The sequence below is a fragment of the Chrysoperla carnea genome, chromosome 3 (genome assembly GCF_905475395.1).
Source record: "Chrysoperla carnea chromosome 3, inChrCarn1.1, whole genome shotgun sequence".
In the NCBI taxonomy this organism is placed as follows: domain Eukaryota; kingdom Metazoa; phylum Arthropoda; class Insecta; order Neuroptera; family Chrysopidae; genus Chrysoperla; species Chrysoperla carnea.
In genome coordinates this window covers 44,595,862-44,619,926 of record NC_058339.1, presented here as the reverse complement: position 1 = coordinate 44,619,926, position 24,065 = coordinate 44,595,862, and the positions used below count along the sequence as shown (strand labels likewise).

General features: G+C 27.5%; 1 protein-coding gene and 1 non-coding gene across 2 annotated transcripts in view; one reads left to right on the top strand and one right to left on the bottom strand.

The window, feature by feature from the left end:
* Nucleotides 1-24,065, bottom strand: part of LOC123296055 — a 106,530-nt gene that overhangs the window by 62,587 nt on the left and 19,878 nt on the right. The gene's annotated exons all lie outside the window — the stretch shown is intronic.
* On the top strand, nt 7,342-7,436 carry Trnai-uau. The gene is made up of 2 exons: nt 7,342-7,379; nt 7,401-7,436. It is a non-coding gene; the product is annotated as a tRNA-Ile (tRNA).

Here is a 24,065-nt window from a genome sequence, read left to right as displayed (position 1 = left end):
TCGATAATTTGCCAACGTGAAGATATTTTGCCGTTATATTTGTAATAGAGTCTATTTTGTCCAAATTCGAAATATAAATTAGGCTCAAAAAGCTGGTAAAGAAAGTTGGAATCTTGAACAAGTTACAGTCGAAGTTAAAATTTAATCCTAATTTGTATAATAATTTGAAGGAGATGTAAGGAGAGGTATCTGTGAATAAGTTCTGCATCCCTACCTGAAAATTTATATGGATTACGAGAAAGAATGTAAAAATAATCCTGTGCAATTTGAGTTGCAAGTATTCTGTTAACAGGTTTTCGTGTTATAATCCAGATTTTCAAATTTTCGGATATATTTTATAAACTTTCTAACACTTAAGAAAAATTGTTCGAAAGATTATTCCTTAAAATTTACGAAAAAAGATTCGAACAAATTACGTTAACTTTATGGACTAATATCTCGAACAAAAGTTAATAGTTATTTTATAAAAAATAAAACGTTTTTATCAAAATTTGCCTCAATTTCTTGTCAAAAACATTCAGCTTATTTTTTAGATCTCTGCGTTATGTAACACCTATAACTGCATAAAATTTTGTATTCCACATTAAGGGCGTTCCCATAAATGAGTGTATGCAAATACTTGATACTCACGTCTCAAATTTTGAGAGTGGATTATGTTAGAACTTGAGAAAATTAGACAAAATAAATTAAGAACAAAATTGTTCGATATATACCATATAGTTTTCAAAATATTGATGCCTAAAGATTTAGAGAAAATCACTTATGAAATACTTATTTTCTTAACACAAATGCCATTCATTAACCACTTTAAATTTATTTTATGGAAAAACGAGTGCCGCTTGTTATAATTTTCTTTATAGGAAAAATATTTGTCATGCTTTTAACTAATAAATGTTAGTTTTCCAAATTAATTTTAGGAAAATTACTTTTGTTACATAATAAAGCATATCTCTTAAAAGACTTCAATATAGGATATGTTAAAAACCCAAACATTAACATCTCAAATCTATAAGTTAACAACGTAAGGGATATTAAAAACTTTACGTGTCTATAAAGTTCATTAAGTACTATTTTTATTAATATTGAGATGCTTTTTTTACCAACAAATACAGAACAATAACAAAATAACGAAGTTGAACATTAGAAGACATTGATTAAATCAGGTGCAAAAGTTCATTAGAGCGCATCAATCACATCAGTAATAAATAATATTAAAAAATAATATATGTTATGTTTATTGAAATTTCAATCTGACACAATCATCTCCGTGTGAATATAGTTTTATGAAGAACTGGTGTAATGAAAAAAATAATAGTTTTATGTTGCCATTGAAAAAAAAATCACTTTTAAATAGTACTAGAATATTTATGAGATATAGATATAACTAAGTACAATCAAGTGCAGCATGTTACTTATCCGTACACATCTTGGTGATTACTTCTATTGTTTGATTATTCAGAAATTTCGTGACCTAAAGTTAATAATAAACAATTTTCTATCTAGTATTTTTTTTCCACCATTTAACTTTTTTAAATATTCATGTATTATTGTTTATATGTAGTACCTGGAGCTCACGAACATCGTACAGAGGGATGATCAAGGTGATCTCAAATAATTATAATGTAAGTGTTGATAAAACCGAATTTTTTTTAAATTGCTTCCCAGTTGGTTAAAACGTAATCAATTCCGTCCGCGGTATGCTTAGAGTAGCGGGTTCTTATCTCACCGTCGCAAAAAATTAATTTAATTAATAGTTGTGATTGGCTGGTGTAGTGCATGGTATATGCATGAAGGAGGCGCACTCAGCCTCTGAAATTGAGGAGCTCATAAAAGAAATTGTCAGCGGAAAGGTGGTAAAACACATATATGGTATCACAATGGGCTCTATAGCCTCAGTGTGTCCTTCGTGGACAGCAAATATAACCTAACCTAACCTAACCTAACCTAACCTAATCTAATCTAACGTGTAACAGAAAACAAGAGACGAAAAAAGTTAATATAAAAGATGATCAAATTGGGTCTATACATTTTTAATTTGAAATAAATCAAAACGGTATGAGATATCAATATGATTTCTTTTTATACCATGTATATATGAAATATATTAAGGTATACTAGGTTTAGTCCCAAATTTGTAACGCTTAAAAAAATCAGCTAAATTTTCGAACTAAAAAATTTCGAACTAAATTTTGATATAGGTGTTTATAAAATTTCCCATAAATTGCATTTTCGATTGGCCGTTTGTCTGGCTGCTGTCCATAAACACGATAACTCAAAAACGAAAAAAAATATCAATCTGAAATTCTTATAGCGTGCTCAGGATGTGAAAAGTAAAGTTGTGTTCGTAAATGAGCTACATAGGTCAATTGGGCCTTTAGTCCGAAGAACCCATTTTGTAAACCGTTAGAGATAGAACAAAAGTTTAAATGTAAAAAATGTTCCGTGCGTTCATTTGCATGAAATCAGTTTTTGGTAAAATGCAAATTGATGCAATGTATCATCCATAAAAGTAAATAATTTCTGAACATCCAAGATGTTGACTAGACGAGAAGCAATTAAGAAATTATGTAAGAAATTAAAAAAACATGATAAAAATTTTAAATTATTGTTTATTTATTTTTATTAATAAATTGTCTTATTAATATTGTTTTATATTTTACTTTCTTTTAGTAAAAATATTGTTGTTTATACAAAACAATTTACATAAATTCTTTTGCAAAAATAAAGTATTTAACAAATTTTTGATTCTATATTCCTCCATTCATTAATATTAAATTAAGTGAAAATTTATAGAAATCATATTAAATATTGTTGGAATATTAATATAAAAAAAAGTCACGTATATCTTAGCTTTGATACATTGACCTTACGGAAGTGAAGGTTTTTTACTCCAATCTCAAGAGCGTGATTTCCTAGGTTTTGTATCAAACTTCACTCTAGAACCACCATGAAATGGTCTACCATATTGGTATCCGATAAAGAAAACTTAAGTGAATAGAGATGGTAACTTAATTTATTCATCACTTATGGTAGAAGGATTTTTCTTCTCGTACAGGATAGTGAATTTGATTTTAAAATATATTTAAATACTGATACTGAAGTTGACATCAATCAAATGGAAAAGCTATAGACTTCATATTATAACGAAATTAAATTAGAATTGACAAAAACAGAAGAAGTTGTAAACTTTCAAAGGCTGTTGTCCGTTTCTCTCTTGTAAAACGGAGTTTTACACAAAGGGTCTATGGCGATTTTATATAGTGGCTTCATTTTCTGCTAGAATAATGGCGATATTAGAATAAATCGCCATAGAAACTTTGTGTAAAACTCTTTGAAAGCTTATAACTTCTTCAGTTTTTTATAATAATATTAAGTCTAGTTTTACCGTTTTGATGAGTATTGTGGTGGCTATTCCAGCATCAGACATTACCCGTTCGTTGATTCCTTAGCTACCATTAAAAATTTTCAATGCAATCACCTAAAACTTAATAATTTCCATTCAATTGTCATATATATATTTCACGTGTATTATTTAAATAAATTAGCATGACGTAATATATTTTATTTATGGTTTTTAAAAATTATTTAGCTGTTAGATGATTGTTAGACGAACCATAATAATTTTATTACAAAATAAAAAATTACTAGACACAGAATTATACTCACAGTTGGTATAGAAATACTTACTGTTGGCAAGCATGCAGCAACGTAGAATTTATTTATTTAAACAATAATTTATTAGTTATTAAAGGTATTATTTATTAACCGATATCAAAAAAGAATTATAGTTTTTAAGAACCGAAAAAAACTAGGCTTTGTTAGCATGTAAACTAAAAAGTACAAAAGTATTTTAGCCATAATGTTAAATTGCATATTGAAAAGCGTGTGTGCTTTGCTCTCTACATGCATCTTTACACTTAGTAGCAAGAGCCTCGCCAACCGATGGTAAAAAGTTGCTTTATGGAGAATTGGAAAAGTATGAGGTTTAGATACATTCAACTAAAAATATAGGAGACAAAACGCGAAAATTTATTTTTATTTTAAAATTAGACCTATTTTATCATTAATTTTCCTGTAGACAGGCGTGGATCTAGAGTTAAATTTGAGGGATCACAGACGTGTTTTCATGGTGTGCCTTTCTACTATTCTTTTTTTATCGTATCGGCTCCTTTTCCTAAAACTTTGTTGTTAAAAATGATTTTACTTAGTTTTTATACCCTGTATATGAAATATATCAAAGTATATATTAATTTAATCTCAAGTTTCTAACGCTTAGAAACATTGATGCTACAAACAGAAATTTGACATAGGTATTTATAAAATGAACCTAATTTGCCCATTTCCGTTTGTCTGTCCGTGAAACGATAACTCAAAAACGAAAAGAGATAACAATATGAAATTTTGAAATATTAAGAAAAGGGATATCAAGATTCTAATATTACATCCAATATTTTGAAAGCTATGCATTAAATCGTCAAATGAATATATAAAAATTTTATTTTTGTGAAATTAGAGTTTCAAAATGGCTGGTTACCTTCTTTTTTTAAAGTTAATACAATTTTTTTCTCTCAATTATTAGTTAAGAGATTATTTGAACGTGTATTTTCTTAATAAAATGATTTATTAAACCATGAACAAGTCATAGTGAATGAATTCTACAAAAATAATTTTCTAAATCACAAACTGATATTTTTTCTCCATTCGATTTGATATGCATAACAAATTATACTTAACTGAGTATAACACCAACAGTTACAAACTTAACTTACTAAATCCAAGTAAATATGAGGGAATGCATTTAAATCAAATAAACAGAAATTATTATTTTTATTTAAATATAGTTTATCTGATGTAAAATAATAGTTCGCATGACCCATATCATAGACTGCCGGGAAAATTTAGAAAATGGAAATATAACATCGAACAAGTGAAATTTACCAAATTAAAAAATCCCTCGACAAATTCTTTGGGTATGGAACCCTAAACTCGCACTAGAAATATATTTAAGAACACTCTCCATTAAATTACCATTTTCCTTAGAGCCTTCTCCAAACTGAACCGATTTTGAGTTTAAACTAAACTCCCTAAACTCGCAAATTTAACATATCGTAGAACATTTTTCATTAAATTACATTTCACACGAAACAAAAAAATCCGTTATCTCGGTACATCCGTTTGAGCGCCACCATGCCACAGGCAGGCCCACAGACAGACTCGCATGGCGGTCAAACTTATTACACCCCCTTTATTAGTTCGGGGTTTAACAATTAATTTTCCCCAAATAAATCAAATATTATGCTTTAACTGAGAAAAACTTTTACTTGTTAGAATTAAAATTGACTGAATATGAAAATTGACCAAAAATCTAACATCAGTACAAAAGCAATAGCTTCATTTCCTTCGGCAATTCGCTAAAAATTAAAATTGATCAATGATTATTTTCAAAATAAATAGAACCTTCTTATTAATATTAGAAACAATTCATTCCGAATTCTTCCAAAAATAAAACTAAGTAAAGTATTTAAAATCTCTGCAAAAGTTTTAAGAAATAAAAAAGAATTTATATCGGAAATATTAAAATTCCAATGGTAATTAAAAAAGGATGTGTAAATGATAATTAAAACATGATAAAGTGATTGTCATAGTATTTAATTATTGTAAACTGATATTGTTTGTTTATAATAATAATGTATTTACCTGCTAGGCTACTTGTGTTAATAATTAAGTCATAATGTAATTGTTTAAACGCTTTAAGATAGGTAATCATTTAAATATTATACATCTAATATATGTTATTAATTTATAAGTACCTACGTATTTATTTAAGTCATTTATTATTTAAAAAAAAAATTTAATTCAAGTCAATCATGCAATGCGTTTAGTTAAAAACAAGGAACTTTTAAGTTCTCATTAACAATCACCTACAGGTATTAATAAAATATCGCTCAAAAATGAAAAAATATAAATTATTACTAACAGTCAGAAACTAAACTTTCAAATAGGAGTTTGTATATTTAGTAGGAAAATCAATTCATTCCCGGACGACTATAAAATTTGCTGGCCGGGGTTTTTTTTTTTTTAATTTAAGTACCTGACAAACATGCTTTCTGGCGCCAAAACGCTACTTAAAAGTATCTATTATTTAACAATTTCAGAAAAAATATTTTATTAAATTCATTGCACTATTGTACGTCAGTCACCTGCATTGAAAAATTTACCATCTTGATTTTATTATACCGCTTTGTTAAACAGATGCAAGGGAGGAACATAAACAATATTTCTCATAGAAATTATGGTCGTTTCTTTGGAATTTCCCCGTAAATAGAGTTTGACATATTGTTAAACATGGGTACTGTGACTAAAAATTAAAAAAAAAAATAAGTTAATTTAACCAAGAATCAATTTTGGGTCTCGTGACGATCAAGGTTTAAATTCCTTAAAGAAATTAACCTGAAGATTATATTATATTATACAATTAAACCAAATCGTTAGCCATTTATATTATATGAAGTAAGAAGAGTTCTTATGTATAAAACAAAGAGGGATTGTATGATTGTATATGTGTATACATGAAACCAGCCAGTCAGTGTCTTCACTTAAAGTAGTACACATGCAATACCAATCACACACATTAACACATAACCATAACACACCATAACACACAGTGCACATTTCCTCTTTGTTTTATACATAAGAACATCCATAAAAACTCTTCTTACTTCATATATTTTATATGGCTAACGAGATATTATATGGCTAACGAGCTTACAATCGGTATGAAAATACACATCCCAAAGACAAAAAAGTTGTCTTTTTTTTTTAAAACAAGTCAGTAGTTTTAACATAGGCAATGTAGGCTTTGTTGCCATTTTAAGTCAAAAGTTCAAAAAGTTCATATTGATTTTTTTAGTTATCGTCTTATTAAAAAAGAAAAACGATTCCTTAAAAATTTTTCCATGATGACGATCCGCACTCTGTAGATTCCCGACTCTACACACGCGAAATTTATATGCGTAGCTAGACATTCGTTCTTTAATAAAAATCAATTCGGTTAATTGAAGTTTTTCATGAAATACTCGTTTAATTTTGTATTGAATTTTTGAAAAACGTAAACATTTAAATTTCCTATCAAAGATTTTGCGTTTTGCTTTAACACTGTGTTGTCTTTAAACAATTTTTTTATCCTCTTATTTATTTTCAAATAAAAATATAACTATTTCTTAAAAACTTTTTTAAGAATTCACAGTTGAGTAAATATTTACTATTAGAATTTATGAAAAATTATATAAGTGTTAATAGACAATCCGTATTAATGCTTATATTTTGGCTGGAAGTTACATCGCTCCAGTGGCGCAATTGGTTAGCGCACGGTACTTATAAGACAGTAATCGTTGTGAGATATGCCGGGGTTGTGAGTTCGAGCCTCACCTGGAGCATTTCTTTTTTTTTAAATTTTTATTGTTCTGTCAATTATTACTTCCTATGTATACAACGCATTATTCAAATATTTTATACCTCCATGCACAGACAACAAGATTTGTTTGTGAAAAAGAAATCTACAGAATTTCGTTATTTTTTTCAACCATAGCCTTTTTCCACTTTCAGATAAGTGGATGCCAAAATTATACGTGTTTGACATTTTACGCCATTATTGTGTGCATGAAAATCTGAAGAGTGCAAACAATTATATACCTTAAAAAACGAAGATTATGTCGCTCGCATAAGTTTTCAATGTGTTAAACCTCAAAAAAAAGGAGAATAATGTTTCGGGCCTATTGTTGACTTATGTAAACTTGAAATTCGAATTTTCCGGCGATATCTATATAATTTTTTATTATTTCCATATGTATTATAAATGTGAAAGTAAGGTTGTCTGTTTATTTATGAAGCTTTCACGATAAAACTACTGAATGAATCAGACTAACACATGATCTATAATATAAAGATATATATATTTTTAAAATAAATAAATTAGTTAAATTATGTCTGATATTTTACTGCGCCATTTATGAGCATCATTTTTAACCGTAAATTAAAGATTTTTGTAATACTGGTAAACGTAAAAATACAATCCATGGCCATCTGTTCGGATATACTCAATGAATTATGACTATTTTACATTTAATACAAAAAATTAAATCTTTAAATATATTTTACCTGTATAAACAATGCCTATCCCTATTTCGAATGTTATGGAAGGGGAATAAGTGAAAGCAAGGTAGTTGAAGGCTGTCACACGGCGGTCTTTATCAGTCATCAGTTTAGAGATAGCCAGATTTAGAGCAATATTTGATATCCAAACTTAAGACGATGTTATTATTCGATGCTAATTCAATTTGTTTCCAAGCTAGGCTCAATGCTCAAAAGTTTCTTCCAGACTACTAAGACATATGGAGGTTTTGCGTACTGTTCACAGCAGATTTATTTATTTACAAAAGTTAATTAGCCTTGAAAATTAATAATACATATTTTTATTGTTTAGTTTTAATATACAAATCCAAATTTAGAATTTAATTTGAGGTGTGATTTATTTTGAATTAATTTTGATATTTATTTTTACAAAACTGATGAAGGTCAAATGTACTGATTATAATTAATTTTTTTTTCTTTTTTGTTAAAACATCCGTAATTAAATGTTATTCAGCGATATTATTTAATACTCATACAGAAACGAATTTACATAAGATAACGTGAAGAACTACTCAGCGTGGCAAATTTTTTACATTTCTGTACTATCTCGTGTTTCGAAAATCAGGAATATAGAAATTCGTCAAAAATTATTATTGTGAACATTACTCACATTTTAGTTAATTATACAGTTTTATGTATATGAAATTAGGATAATTTTCTTCAGAAAAAATATTTAGAAATAAAAAAAAAATTTCTCACCAATTTTATTGCTGTCATAATATACTCCTCGAAATGATAAGTATGTAAATATTTCTATCGGAAAATGATATCATATCCTAAAAATAGACAAATTTTAAAAGTTGGATTTGATCCTTGAATTAGCTACTTCTCAGTGACGTCATAAGATGTAAATCCGGTAATATTTTCAGGCCGCAAAAAAAAAAATAAATTTATGTCGTAATCCTAACCGTCATTCAAATAGGATTGTCATAGCTTTGATTGATATACTTCCCAAAGGGTTCATAAAAAGTAAATCCGGTCCTGAATTGTGAATTTTTATACGGATATTAGAAAAATAATATAATATCTGTTTATATGGTTTAATTATATCATATACACACATACAGCTGTATTTCCACAATTGGAAAATAAAAGTATTAATTATTGTAATTAATTTATGAATTAAATTTCCTCAATTTCTTTATTTAGTGTTTTTATTTGAATAATAAATTCTTATGATATCTTACAGAGCATTTTTTAAGAATAATAATTAACCGTGTATCCGACTTTATGACGCAAAATATTTTTCAATTAAAATTGAGAAACTAATATTTTCTCATTGGAAAAACTAAAACGTTGAAAACCTATAGGACGTTTTAAAAATGGTCTTAAATAATAGTGTTGAACATTTTTTAACCGGCTTCAAACAGAAAAGAGGAGGTTATCAATTCGACTGTATTTTTCTTTTATGTGTGTGTCACCTCAGAAATTTCGACTGGGTAAACCGATTTTGATGGTTTTTGATGGTCTTTATCTATTTAAAAGCTGGTGATTTCCATGTGGTCCCATTTCATTTTGGTCCAGTTCTGAGAACGGTATCCATGCGAAAACCATAAAAGTCTTAAAGTTCCATTAAGTATGCACGACAAGAGGACGAATAACTCAATATCACGCCAACCGAATTCGGTGATTCTTTTTATATGACAAATTGGTTAGTGTACTTCAGATTCACTAAAAATCACAAAATAAAAAAACTTTTTATAAAATGAAAACCGACTTCAAAAGAAAAACTTTTGCTAAACAAATTAATATGCACTAAAAAGTAAAAAATAACGATAAATATAATGTAGTTAAAATTATTGTTATTTTTGGGATCGGTGTCAGCCAAGCTAATGTAGCAAACTGTTCTGTCAGAGTTGTTTCCTTGGCTGACACCGACTCCAAAAATTACACTAATTTTAACTACATTATATTATCGTCATTTTTTTTACTTTTTAGTGCATATTAATTTGTTTTGGACAAGTTTTACTTTTGAAGTCGGTTTTCTTTTTGTTAAAATTTTTTTTATTATATCTTGTTGTTAATAACTCATCATAAATTGTTTTATCCCTCGGTTACTACAACACATAAGTTATTTATTGAAAAAGGGGATTTTACAACTTTTAATAGAGGTTAATTAGAATTAGAGAGGTTTGTTTAAAAAGAAGGGTTTCGAAGTCATGTACATGTTGTCTTTCAATAAGATTTAAGCTACGAAGAACGTGATGTAAAGGTACTCCTATCCTATTGAGTGATGCTTTCAAATTTGTAAAGCGACCTTAAAGATAAAGAATTCTAGAGTCAAAGCGCTGGTCTCCTGGGCATAATCGAAAAGTCATTAAAAGGACTTTATCTCTGGTGTTATTTTAATTAGAGCATATTAATTTTTTTTATAACTATTTTCTTTTTGCCATTCGCGAAATCACCCCCTATACATTTACGATAATTTTAAATATAGATACTATAGCGCCTCCAATAACCGTCTTTAGGGCGGTATGATGGCAAAAAAATTGTGTTTGACTTGTTAGTTTGTGAAACAATCTCTGGCTAATATAAGTAATATGCAACTATTATAAAATATTCGAATTTAAATTTCGTTTTAAGGATGTTCCAGCATGGTATTTGCAGTTTCTATGTTAAAGCAATGGTACAATTTTTTTTTCGACAGAATTTAACGAAAAATTAAATTTAAGAATTTAATAATGCTTACTATTAATTCCCAAAGTTTCAGAAATTTTGACCGTTTAAAATGGGAAATAATTGTGCCAACGTCCAAATTTCGATCAATTTACGTCAAAATTAATATCTCGAAAGTGAAAATTAATTTCTAAATTTTTTTTTAGAATTTTATTGTATAAACATTTTTTTCTACTTTTTCTTCAATATATAATAATATCATAAAAAATAGTTGGAGAGACCGGACATTTTACATGCTTTAAATGGGACATGACCCTCAAAATCGCGAACTTTGTCTTTAAATATCTCGCGATCTAAACGGTCAAAAATTATGAAATTTTAGGAATTCATAAATAAAGCTATTATAAACCCGAGAAAAAAAATTCGGCCAAATCTGTCGAAAAGTGATTTCATGCTGGTACTACCTTAAGTATTATTTTTATCATTTCATTGACATTAAAATTGTTTTTATAGCATGCACGGAGCATGTGCACGTAATAATAATTAAAACAAACATTAATAATTACAAAAATAACCGTTCATTATTTTCATTATTTTTATTATTCAAGTACAAAATCAATTCATAAAGTTTTATAACGTAAAAATTATAAAAATCATCTGATAACAACACCACATAACTTCCATATACTGATTCACACCACACCGGATAACTTCCATATACGCTTTTTTTTTAAATTATCCCAAGTACATCTAAAGAAAAATGAACGATTTGATTAGGTTAAGTTTATTCAGAGGTAAATGGTGTGCATAAAGTTCCTCCGATTTCATAAGATTAAGAGATCGCCATCATCTTGAATTTTTGGGATGAAGTGTGAATAAATCTTAAATACATTGTGAAGGGAGAATTGAGCCTTATTTAGCCTTTGAATTGAATCTTTAAGAGTGAGGTGTAAGTCCGCTGTCTCACCCTGGATAGAGGTGATTTTTTCCAAAGTCGTACCATAAATGGGTACTAGAAAAAATGTACAAATTTTAAAAAAAAAATTGGCAGTACATAGTCGGTGTGGTACTGAAGTCGTGTGAGTACGACCCCTGTAGTCTACACGACTAACTTCCCAGAGGGGGAAATGTCATTAAAAAAAAGTTCTTGTTAGCCTTCATAGATTATTCTTCGAACTGCAGCTTATGCTGGAACGATCATTATCTCCATATATATATAATATGTTTCATCCACTTTTCAGATTCTGTTTATTCAGTTTTTTCCAGTTTTTTTATTAACATTAAAAAACGGCTCAACTAATTTTGCAGACAACTCTTTCAGTTTTTAAATAAGCAATTATGCATCGAATTAGCCCAGCCACGTGTTAATGTCATAACTGATTCGCGAGATAATCGAGGCGAAAGAATCTGAACGAACATACGCTCATACGCACATACATACACACACACAGACATCACATTGAAAAGGTTTGATTCGGATATTGCAGCCTTGAAACCACGGAAATATATACCCTGGAGATTTTCAATATCGACCCCATTACATTTACTTCCTCTGGGAAATTAAAAACTATAACATACATATGTTTGAGGAGCAAACAATCTCTCTTTTGCAATAAATTCATTTCCTACGCTACATTATGTTGTCTGTATATAGAAGTAGTTGGGATTATTCTCAATAACAATAACAATAAATAATAAAATATAATGATATTATGATTGTAATATAAGAAACATACATATCGTAAAGTAAGTTATTTCTTATATTATTAGAGCTATAATATAAGTAAATGTTTTTAATAAAGTTAATAAGATAACAGTATTATCATGTTAACAACATTTTTATTTATTTTAGATGTTACTTTTCAATTTGTATGACGATCTATAACAAAATAAAAAAATACAAACAAATAAATGTTAGAAATACCAAATGTATATAATAACTAGCTGAATTAAATGTATAAATACCCGACAAGAAAAGAATTACTATTTTACCATGAATATCAAATATACCAAGGTATACTAAGTTTAGTCCCAAGTTTGTAACGCTTAAAAATATTGATACTATGAACAAAATTTTGGTATAGGTGTTCATAAAATCACCAAATTAGTCCATTTCTACCACCAATTAGTCATTTCGGGTTGTCTGTCTGTCGTCTGCCCGTCTGTTTATTTATTGAAGAATTTTCTTAGATACTGCGAGTTTAGGGTTCCGTTCCCGAAGATTTTGTCGGGGGTTTTTTTATTTTTTTGTAAATTTCACTTGTATATTTATCAAATGAATATTAATTTGTTTAATTTGCCCAATTTCATGAACATCATTAGTGTTATTATTAGCTCATTTGATTGTCTTTGAAAATTGTGTGTTGTGCTTAAAATTATTCTTTATTGTCAACTACGTATTCTCAATGTTTAAAAAACAAACAAACACACGAACAGATGAATAAAATATTAATTAAAAAACAAATATACAACTTTTGTTTATAATTACTGATTGTCTTTAGTGTATTTATAAATAAAATACATATATTCATTCATTCAATTGTTATTTTTTCAATCAATAACTTTTTACAACTACTGAAAGTAAACATGAGTGGAAGCAATAATGATCATGAAATATTAATAGATATTTTAATATTCAATTCACGTTGGTCTTGTTCATTACATTAAAATATATTGTTTTTATTAATAACTTATTATGAATACTAAAAATAATACTTAAACTTAAATACAATATGTCATTTTAACTATTAAATACCAAGGTGTTTGAATTAGTTGCTTGTTATATAACCAAATTCATTTGTACTTTAGAAAGAAATATCATAATTTTATCGAAAAGATATTATGGAACGAAGAATACACGAAAAAAGTCTAGGCAAGATGACTACGTGAAGAGTTAATAACAGATTAAGGTACATCAGATGGGATATATAAGGCTTCAAAATTGAAATATTTCGGAGGAAAATTTTTCGACATGGCTAAATTAGGAAACATGGACACGCAGGCTGTGATAGATCAATCTACCACTTTGCACCAAATTTCATCCTCCATATTACATAGAGGAAATATACGCCCCTAAAGTTTTTCCAAAAATCATTACTTTTATGAAGATAGGTGAACGAAATTTGGTGAAAAGTACCTATCTATATATTCATACTTCGTGACGGAGGCATGTCGAAAAAGAAACATGCATACATAAGAAACCTTCAAAGGGGATCTAATATATCTTAGCTCCTCCACAGGCGTAATTTGGTAAAGCATACGTTAATAACAATTTTTTTTAAATAACTATTAAGTTTGGTTTCCTTGACACAAAGCTTTGTCGATTTTCTGAAGTATTTTACACAAAAAAGAGTTTCTTGTCATGCTCTTATGAAACCGTTTTCGAATTATACCTACAGATTTTAATTTTCATATATCCTATCAAAGTTAATTAATTTATAAATCAAAGAAAAAAAAATTAATCAAGAAACATAAAAGTTATTCTAATATCCAAAAAATAAATCATATTCAACTGATAAAATGTCAAGTGGTTCTACCTAAATTGAAAATTTCATTTTAAAATATTCAAGTTAAATATAATTTACGTTATTTTACAAAATGTACTTAGTATATTATATAATATTCAAGAATTCATAATAACCTGGTATCTCTACTATCCATGAATATTTTTACTATAAACAAAACTACAATAATATTATTTTAATAATATTTTCATTTTGGAAATAAATGCTCTGAATTAACATATTTTTATTATTTATTTTTATAAATTAATGATATATTTCGACTTCCAAATAAAAATCATTGATTTTGAAATTTGATAAAAAAAAACAGCCTTTCTAAGCTTCCAGAGGAATACCTAGTAAAAAATTCAATATATCTTCGAATTTGTCATTATTATAAGTTATATGATTATTTTTAAATATTTGCATTCAAATAAATCCCCTCACAATTTGCAATTAAAATGAAGTATAGTAAGTATATTTACAACATCCTTTTGAAATTTGATATTTAAAAATTTTTACCATTTCGTTCAATTGTATTATGAGAATAAAATTTTGAGCCCCTAACTTATTTTTTTACATAAAAATATTTTAATCGGTTTGAACGTCCATGTACAGTTTTGAAACAGCTTTGGAATAAAGTAGCCATATATATGCCAATTATATTCTGCAAACTATTCAAGTTATAGGTGGTTCAAACCAAAGTGGCAAAAATCAACACTCACGGTGCCACTTTGGTTTGAACTATCTCCGCAAACCCTAGCACGATTTCTTTAATGAATAAATTACTTTGTATAAATTATTATTTTCTTTAGAAAATTCGATGAGAGCAGATCGGCCTGGATAAGTTGGGCAGAAGCGCCCAATTTATCAGCGAAATCTTTTTTAATAAGAAAAAAATGACAGTATCACACAGCATTTTATACAAGGACTAAAAATGCATATTATATAGACGTTATGTGGAAAGTTTCACACCAATTTTTCTTCTCAAAATCATAAAAATTCAGAAAAAAAAAATCCATCATACTCGTATAAAGTCAGTCAGGTAGATTCCATATATATAAATTCTTTTATGTTAAGAAAAAGAAGATTACTTTGTTCAACAACTGGTCACAAAAATGCCATTCATGTAAAATAATTCTTTATTTTACAAAGAGTAAATATCATCTCTATAGTTAAAAGAGTACATTTACCCGACAAAAATATGCTGTGTTATAAGAATTTTGTGTTGAAAAAAATGTAATAATATTACCGTAACTAAATTTTACAAATTATAATTTACATTGTATTATTTAAATAAAAAAATATTTGGTCTGTATATGGTTGCTACAAAAACCCAACACAAACGATTTAATTTTGGTTATGGATCATGTTTTTTAACTTTTTGATAAAAATTTCTTGTTTTTAGCACAAAAATCGAAATTAAAAATTAAATATACTTGAATCAATTTCCAAAATTCGCGAATTCCATAATTCGCCATCAAAATTGACAATAAATATTTTTTAAATTAGTGTCCCCACTACCGTGATCATACATACATTCCTAATTAGTCGGGCACAACGGGTTTTTATTTGTTTTTAATAATTTATTAATGTTTTAACTTTAATTTAAATAATTTTTTTTAATTTCCACCGACTAGTTTTGGAGAAATTTATGAAAACATATCATTCATCTACAGTTTTCTTATAAGACCAATGTTAAATATGCCTACTTTTGAAGTCAATTTTTTATTAAAATCATCAGGCAATCAACTCCCCCGCGCTAAAATTTTCAGAATTGATTTAGACTTAGTCTATCTAACTTCATAAAAAAAGGCCTTTTATCCAAAATTGCTCAGGCGCTCATACAACCTTAATGAATTTTATCATTAAAAAATTACTAGAAAAATATTTGGACAAAAATTGAGTCTAAATATTTTAAATTGAAATACTGGAGAGATATGAAATTTTATTAAATTTTACTGGCTTTAAAAAACGACTTTCACATTTTCGAAGTTATTTTTAAATAACTAGGACAATATAAAAATATCCTCAATATACCACCACGTGTAAAATACAAAAAAAAAAAAAAAAAAAACGAAATTTAATATTAAAAAAATTAATATATATTAAACAGAAAGTAATATAGTGCATCTGTTAACTACTGGCTGCTGTAGAATTTAGGTTGCACAAACAAAAAATTATTATTATACATTGTGTATCTTGTTTGATGATACAAAAACAATAATTAAATATTTAGTTAAAAAATTAGTTAAGCACGAGTTAATCCAAGTAACTCCAGAGATACTTGATAAATATTCGCGTAGTGCATAATAAAACGTTACCCTATTCGCTCCGTGCGTGAGTTTCGTTTCCATGGTAACGATACACTACTTTAATTATAGAATTGTATGGATGCATATATAATTGTATGGATTGCATTTAAGACTTACATTGAAAATTTAATATTATTGTCTCACAAACATTTGAAAAATAATATTTGTGCAATTTGATTTCTTATTTTCACAATTTTTAATGCATTAAGTTTAATTAATTCGTGTTTTTCAATCATTTTAATTTGACATTTCTATAACATTAACATGTAAGGAACTGCAAATTAGTAATAACAGCCTCCTTTAACGCCAAAATTTTTCACTGGAAGCGCTGGCATCGATTTTATTGTCCCTACCATGACTACGCACACAACGAATACAGAAATTATTACAACTTCACAGTATAATCAATTACGTATAATATAAAACAATATCCTTTTATGTTATCTTTTATAATTAACTACTAGATTATTATTTAAATAGAGTCTGTTCGAATTTTGTCCAGTGTTCCATTTAATCATTAAGACTGACAAAATCTATTAAAAATTAAAAAAAATATTCTAAATATTATGAACTTCTACATAACAGTTGTTTTATAACGCATTCGCTCTTATCATTAACCAAATATATGTATTTAGGGCGGAAAAAAATTTTTGAAGGGAGCCTTTTAACGTTTGATGAAAATTTGATCAATTACATGAATATCAAGAGCTCTTTTCCTATTTTTATAGTAAAATGTGAAAGCGCTGATAAATTGAAAAGATAATAAAACCTAAAAATTATTATTTTTCTATGCTCTCACAATAATATAACATTTTTTAATATACGAAGCTCAAAAAATTGTTGTAAAATTAGCCACTTCTGAACATAGAATAGGTTTTTTAACCAGCTTATTTTCGAAAGACCAATATGATCAGTAGACTTAAAAATTAGGTCCTCGTTTTTTATCTACAATTCTTAAAAAGTAATTCGATTGTATCATTTCAAAAGTTAAAACAAAGAGATTTTTAATTATAAAAATTAACAACATATGTGATTTATAAAAATGATTGACATTTACAATGCTGTTCAAAATTAAATTCAAAATTAATAATGATGTCAATGAATATAGAAAATCTCTATCACTCAAGAACAACAAATTAGATTTTCATTATTTTGTTTTTGTAATATATTATTGGAAACCAGCGGCCTGTATACAATTATGCGAAACAAAAACAAAAATTGAATGTGCAATGGCAATTATGGCGTGACGCTGCAATATATTTTATCCGAAAAAAACCAGTGGAACTTTTCTGCAGAGAACGGTCGGTAAGGATGAAAATGATATCGATACGTATATGAGAAATATGCTATATGTTTATCCACGCATGTAATACATCATGTACCTCAAGTAAACAATCCAAATTTTTAGTTTTTAAGGGAATGCCACAGCCAAGAAAAGAATAAAAACTAAGAAAAACAAGTGAAAACAAACAATTGACTGAGTTAATTGTTGAAATACCATGCATAAATAGTGTTTTATACACACATCACATTGCACATACATATACAATTTATATAATAGATACTATACAATTTACACCTAATTTGCGCCCTCATGGGTAAACAGTGATGTTTACGAAAAAATATTTCAAACAAAAGTTGTTTATTTTTTGATAAGAAACATTTTTTACATTTAAACTTTTGTTCTATCTCTAACGGTTTACAAGATATGTCCTACGGGCCCATAGGTCAAGACCCAATTGACCAATGTTGCTCATTTACGAACTTGACCTCACTTTTTACGTCCTGAGTACGCTGTAAAAGTTTCAGCTTGATATCTTTTTTTGTTTTTGTCCACAGACGGACGGACGGACGGTAGGACATCCGGAAATGGACTAATTAGATGATTCTATGAACACCTATTTCCTATTCAAAATTTTTTTGGTAGTATCAATATTTTCAAGCGTTACAAACTTGGGACTAAACTTAATATACTGTATATTTCATATATACATGGTATAAAAATGAAGAATAAAAATTTTTATTAAATTTTTTTTATTTTTGTTTTTAATTTTTTCCAAATTTCTTTTTCAACTTTTGTGCAAATGGTAGAGAATTTTTCTTTTTGGCGATCTACATTCAGCTGCCTACTCTACCTATACATAAGTTTGGCACTGATAACATTATACACATTCAAATGAAATAAATTATTGTAAAAGTTAAATATTAATTTTTAATTAAATAAAATAATTATTCCATTTCAAAGTTTTGATATGAATTAAAAACAATTATATCTACAATATACTCAAGGTACATACAATTTAATTGATTTACATATAAGTAGAATAATAGTTTACATCTAGAATACCCGTCTATATGACCTAGAATTATAAACTTTATTCAATCTAATATCCATCTAAGATTCTAAACGATCATAACATAATAATAAGTTTATTAAATATGGATATGCATATTATTGTGTAACTGTAAATATGAGTACAAGATGTAACAGTTTAATTTCATTACAGAAAAATCTACTTTACTAGCTAACCAGCTATAAGTTTTTTCTCCGTTGAAATGAGATCGCAATTTTTAAAATTTTTTTATCCATCTATACCCTTAGAATCTACCTTGTTGTATTTCCGATTGAAATAAAACTGAAATCAATCCAAATTAATCGAAAACGGAATGAATGATAAAAAATCGGAAAAAATAACTTTGATTTCAATTTTTTTGATTTCCAAATCATTCCGTTACAAAAGTTAAAAAAATTCGTATCGCAGGAGCTGCGTTAGCTAAGGGAATTCCCTCATAGATTGAAGGAAAAAAAACACATTTTTCTTAAATTCGAATATTGCATTTTTAATGTTTCAAGAATTTTTATTTCGCAAAATTAAGCGTTATAAAAAAAATCACAAGAGTACTTTTTTGCTTAAAACTGTGTGTAATTGGACTATCAAATAGTATATAAATTGTAACGATGGTCATTTTTGACATCTATCTCCATTTCCTTCGGCAATTCGCTAAAAACTATTTGTTTACCGAAATTTTAAGGTTTTTTTTTATAAAACTCATATGCGAAGTGCCTTATTGTTTTCATAGATTATAATTATTTTAATTATTCAAAACTAATTTTGACTCAAATCGAATTTATTTGAACGTATTGCTCTGTCTACTTTAAGAAAACTTGAAATGAATTTAAACGGTTGTTACCGAAAAGTATAGCCACTTTCAACAATTGCTTTTTCATTTCATCCTGTAGTTACTTTCAAGCATTGGTCCCGAACGTCCTAGGTATACGATTCTGTTGACTGAGGCAGGATTATGTTTAAATAAATCCGATTTCGTAATTTTTGTGTCAAAATCACTTTTAAATAATTACAGTAATTTTCATTCATGAAAACAAAAAAACACTTTTCATATGAGTTAAATCTTATTGTACGCTTTTCCAATAATGATAGATAGAAATGAATGAAAAATGAGTAAATTACAAAGGAAACATACAAATTATTGGGTCAGAAGGTATTTAAGAAAACGTAAGGACTTCTTGTATGACTACGGAGCCCTAAACAACGCTTCATCGATTTCAAAAAATATATAATATTTTGCTCATAAGATATTTGAATGATAATTACAAAATTATACTTCATATACATTTCAATAATGACTTTAATTTTAATTGTAATACCATTTAAAATTAAAATTAAAAAAATTAAATCATATTTCACTAGTTCAGAAAACCATTTAATCACTAAAAAAAGCGATACGGCCTTGAATTTTTACAATTTATATCAAGTATTGATTAATTTTAAAATCATTCAGTGGTGGATTTACACTAGGGGCAATCGGGGCTAGTGCCCAGGGCGGCAAATTTTCTAGGGCGGCAAAATTTGGAAAGTGAGAAAACATTTTCTATACAATATATAATCAACTAATTCTTTTAAATAAACATTTTATCTTTCAAGAAATATAATTTATGCATTATGTATCAAATTAAAATTTTGTATATTATAATATAAGAAATTTAAGTGAAAGCTATTAAAATAGTTTAATTAATTTATTTCTAATAAGATATCAAAACTATTAAAATAAAATTTCAGTCAGAGGGCGGCATTTTCTTCAGTGCCCCAGGGCGGCAGAATTTTAAATCCGGCCCTGAAATCATTGATTATTGTGCAATATAGTTTTTTCTTAAATGTCTGAATTTTGAAAATATGTGTCATTACCCATGACAGATTCATATTAAACCATAAATGCTTGACTGAAAGTAAGCAATCAATTGAAAATATGTTTCTGCCTTTTTGAAAGATGTTTTATTAGTAGGTCGAGTATCGAATTCATGAAAGTTCTGTTTTCCGGAGACTTTTTTGTCTGACATGGTGAAGGAAAGTTACTGACAACAAGAATGTGAAAAATGTGCAGGCAGTTCAAGAAACAAAACACTTTTTAAACACATTTGACATTTTTTTTTCCTAAACACGTGCTGTCAATAAATTTCTTTCAAGACATACGGTAGACAAAAGAAGCTGTTGATAAAAAGGGAAATCGAAAAACTCGATTTGAATTAATTCGAATCACTGTTAAAACTTCAAATTTCCTTATTACCAAGTTTGCCTTTTTGAATCCTCAAAAAGGCAGTAAAAGATTCATGGAAATTTCGCTTCATTATGAACTCACAATCTAATATTTTATTAAATCAAAACCAATAAGACGAATATAAAACTAATCTTTCATCTTAAATTTATTTTTAGTACAAGAAACAGTTATATAATAATCATAATACCAACACGATTCAATTCTTTTTTTAAACTTTTTAATAGAAAGTTTCTGTTTTGATCCCGCAAATCGAAATGAAATAATTTAAGATATATATCTATTATAGATACATGTTTTGAGTTGTTAAAATCTTCTCTTCTTTAAAAACGTGCTTTTTCTTTAAAAATGTACGAAACTTCGATTCACAATCAAATTGGAAAGAGAAAACGAAAAATTGAAAAATTTTTTTTAAATAATCTTAACAAAAGTGATATTCAATAAAAAGTTGAAAAAATATTTTTGAAAATTTAAAAGAAAATATTTATTATGAACAAAGTTGAAGAAAGTAACTTTTATTAATTTGGTATACAATAATTTATTTTAACAGAAAATTATTGATCTCTAAAAGTCAAGTCCACCATAGCTTGTTATTTTTTTGAAAGTATTGCAAACATATAACAAATATCGAACATTCATCAGCACATCGAACATTAAACAATAAAAATACATTCAGTTATATAAAAAGAATATTTTAAATTCACTTCTTCTTAAGATGTAATAATAATACACTTGACCCAGTTAAATGTGATCAAATTACATCATATCTATGCATTAACCTGCTATAGTAACAGCAACATTGTGATGGTTAAAAGCTGCATAGCCTATGGCTAATGACTTTCAGACCTCTTTTATAAACAATATAAAGAGTACCAAAAATATTGAAGGTTAAAATACTTCCAATGCTAAGGATGTATAGTTTGTTAAAGCTTACCAAATTATTTATCAGCATTATGTCCTTATACGAAATTAAACGCAGGGATTGTAAATTTAAAAAAACATTTTAATTTTCGTGAAAATATTGATGGCAGCCCTCTACACCAATAGGAAAACAACTATTTTCCAACAGCTTAATAAATTTCCATTAAATATAGCTAAGATATCGCAGAACAAACAAATGAAATAATAATATAGATCTTGCATTAATTTTTTTTATTAATTTTTTTTGTCACAAATTCACATATAAATAAAAAAATAATTCAACTGAAGTATATTTAAGTAACTGTATTAAAAAATTAAAAATTAATAATTCCATTTTTTATTAATTATAAATAAAAATAGTTATATTTTTGAATAATAAAACGGCAGTGACGAATTTACAACAGTTGAGGCAGTGAGCTAATTGGAATCACGCTAAATTCACATTTTTCAGCTTGTTTCAATGGAAAATTACGTATAATATATTGAAGGTAAGTTTAGAAACAAACCATTTATCATTCTGCATGTTATTTTATCATTTCTCCGTGCAATGGCGTTGCTTAAAACAATTTAAAGTAACATGAAAAAAAATACATGAAAAAATAATTTAAGTCATCTCGAAAAAGAATTCGACCCCTAAAAAGATGACGTGACGATTATAAAATATGCAGGTGCACATTGGTCTTCAAAAGCTAAAAGCAGAAACTCTAGCAAGTGGACCAGATAAGTGCTATATTATTATTATTATTATAAATTAATGAACTTATCTTTCAGGAAGTTGCTAATCATAAAATGATTGAATAAATTTTCATCAAAATAATGCAATCGAACAACTTAAGAAAATTGAAATTGGTCCACCTGTATGGGATTAAGACCACAAACACATACACACATAGACAACGACATCATTCACGGGTGAATGACTCTTTAAAACGACCCAAATAAAAATCTACTTTCGATATCGTACATTACCTGCTCTGTTAAAGAACTCTCATAAAATTTTAATAACCATATCATACCTGTAACCAACAAAATAAAAATTAATCAACATGTTTTAATAAAAATTTTAAAGTTTTAAACTTTGGTATTGAACTTTTTTAAGGGTTTATAAATTGTAGCTATAATTTACATCACAACATGAAATTCAGTTAAAATTTTTCAATCAAATCAGTTTCTATTATTTTATTAATTCTATAATAACTTTCATTACCTTTTGGCTTTTAACTTCTCAAAAAAAAAACTGCCGGAACATAAAAATCGGATTCCAAATAATGCTTCAAACAAAAAATGTCTATTTCAAAGGCACATATCTTATACTGGTATTGAATTCAATCTAAGTTTTCTGGTTCATTTAAATCCTCACTCTAATTTATAACTGGCAAACATTAGACAGGCACTTTAAATTAGAAAGTTGTTCTTTATAAATAAAGAACTACAAATCATAGTTTTTTTGCGCGTTTCTTCATTCAATTTGAACAAAAATGGTCTTTATAGAAAAACAAACCACCTTTATTGGAATTTTCTTTTTGAAGATTGCTTAGATTCCGCAGAAGTCATACGAAAAAACTGTGCCTCTGCGGGTCGGGTCGCTATTATATTGGCTGAATTCTCTCCTGAACAACTCTAATATTTAACAATTTGTATTCATTTGTGTTCCTTTTAAGCCAATGATATTCGCAAAACCATTGGCTTAAAAGGATCACGAGATCGACGCTCATTGTTCAAACCCTAATCACCTGGTCTAAGCTGACCGGCTGGCGTCACAATTTATCAGATACTTGGAAAGTAAATATAGGATACACACAAAATACCAGTGAACTAAATTAGCAACGAGTAATATACGCTATTAAAAGAGTAATTACGATTAAATAATTCATACTGATGATGACTACTTGGTAGTTGAAAATTGGGGCAAAAATGAAATATATTTTTCATACCATGAAATAGCCTATTG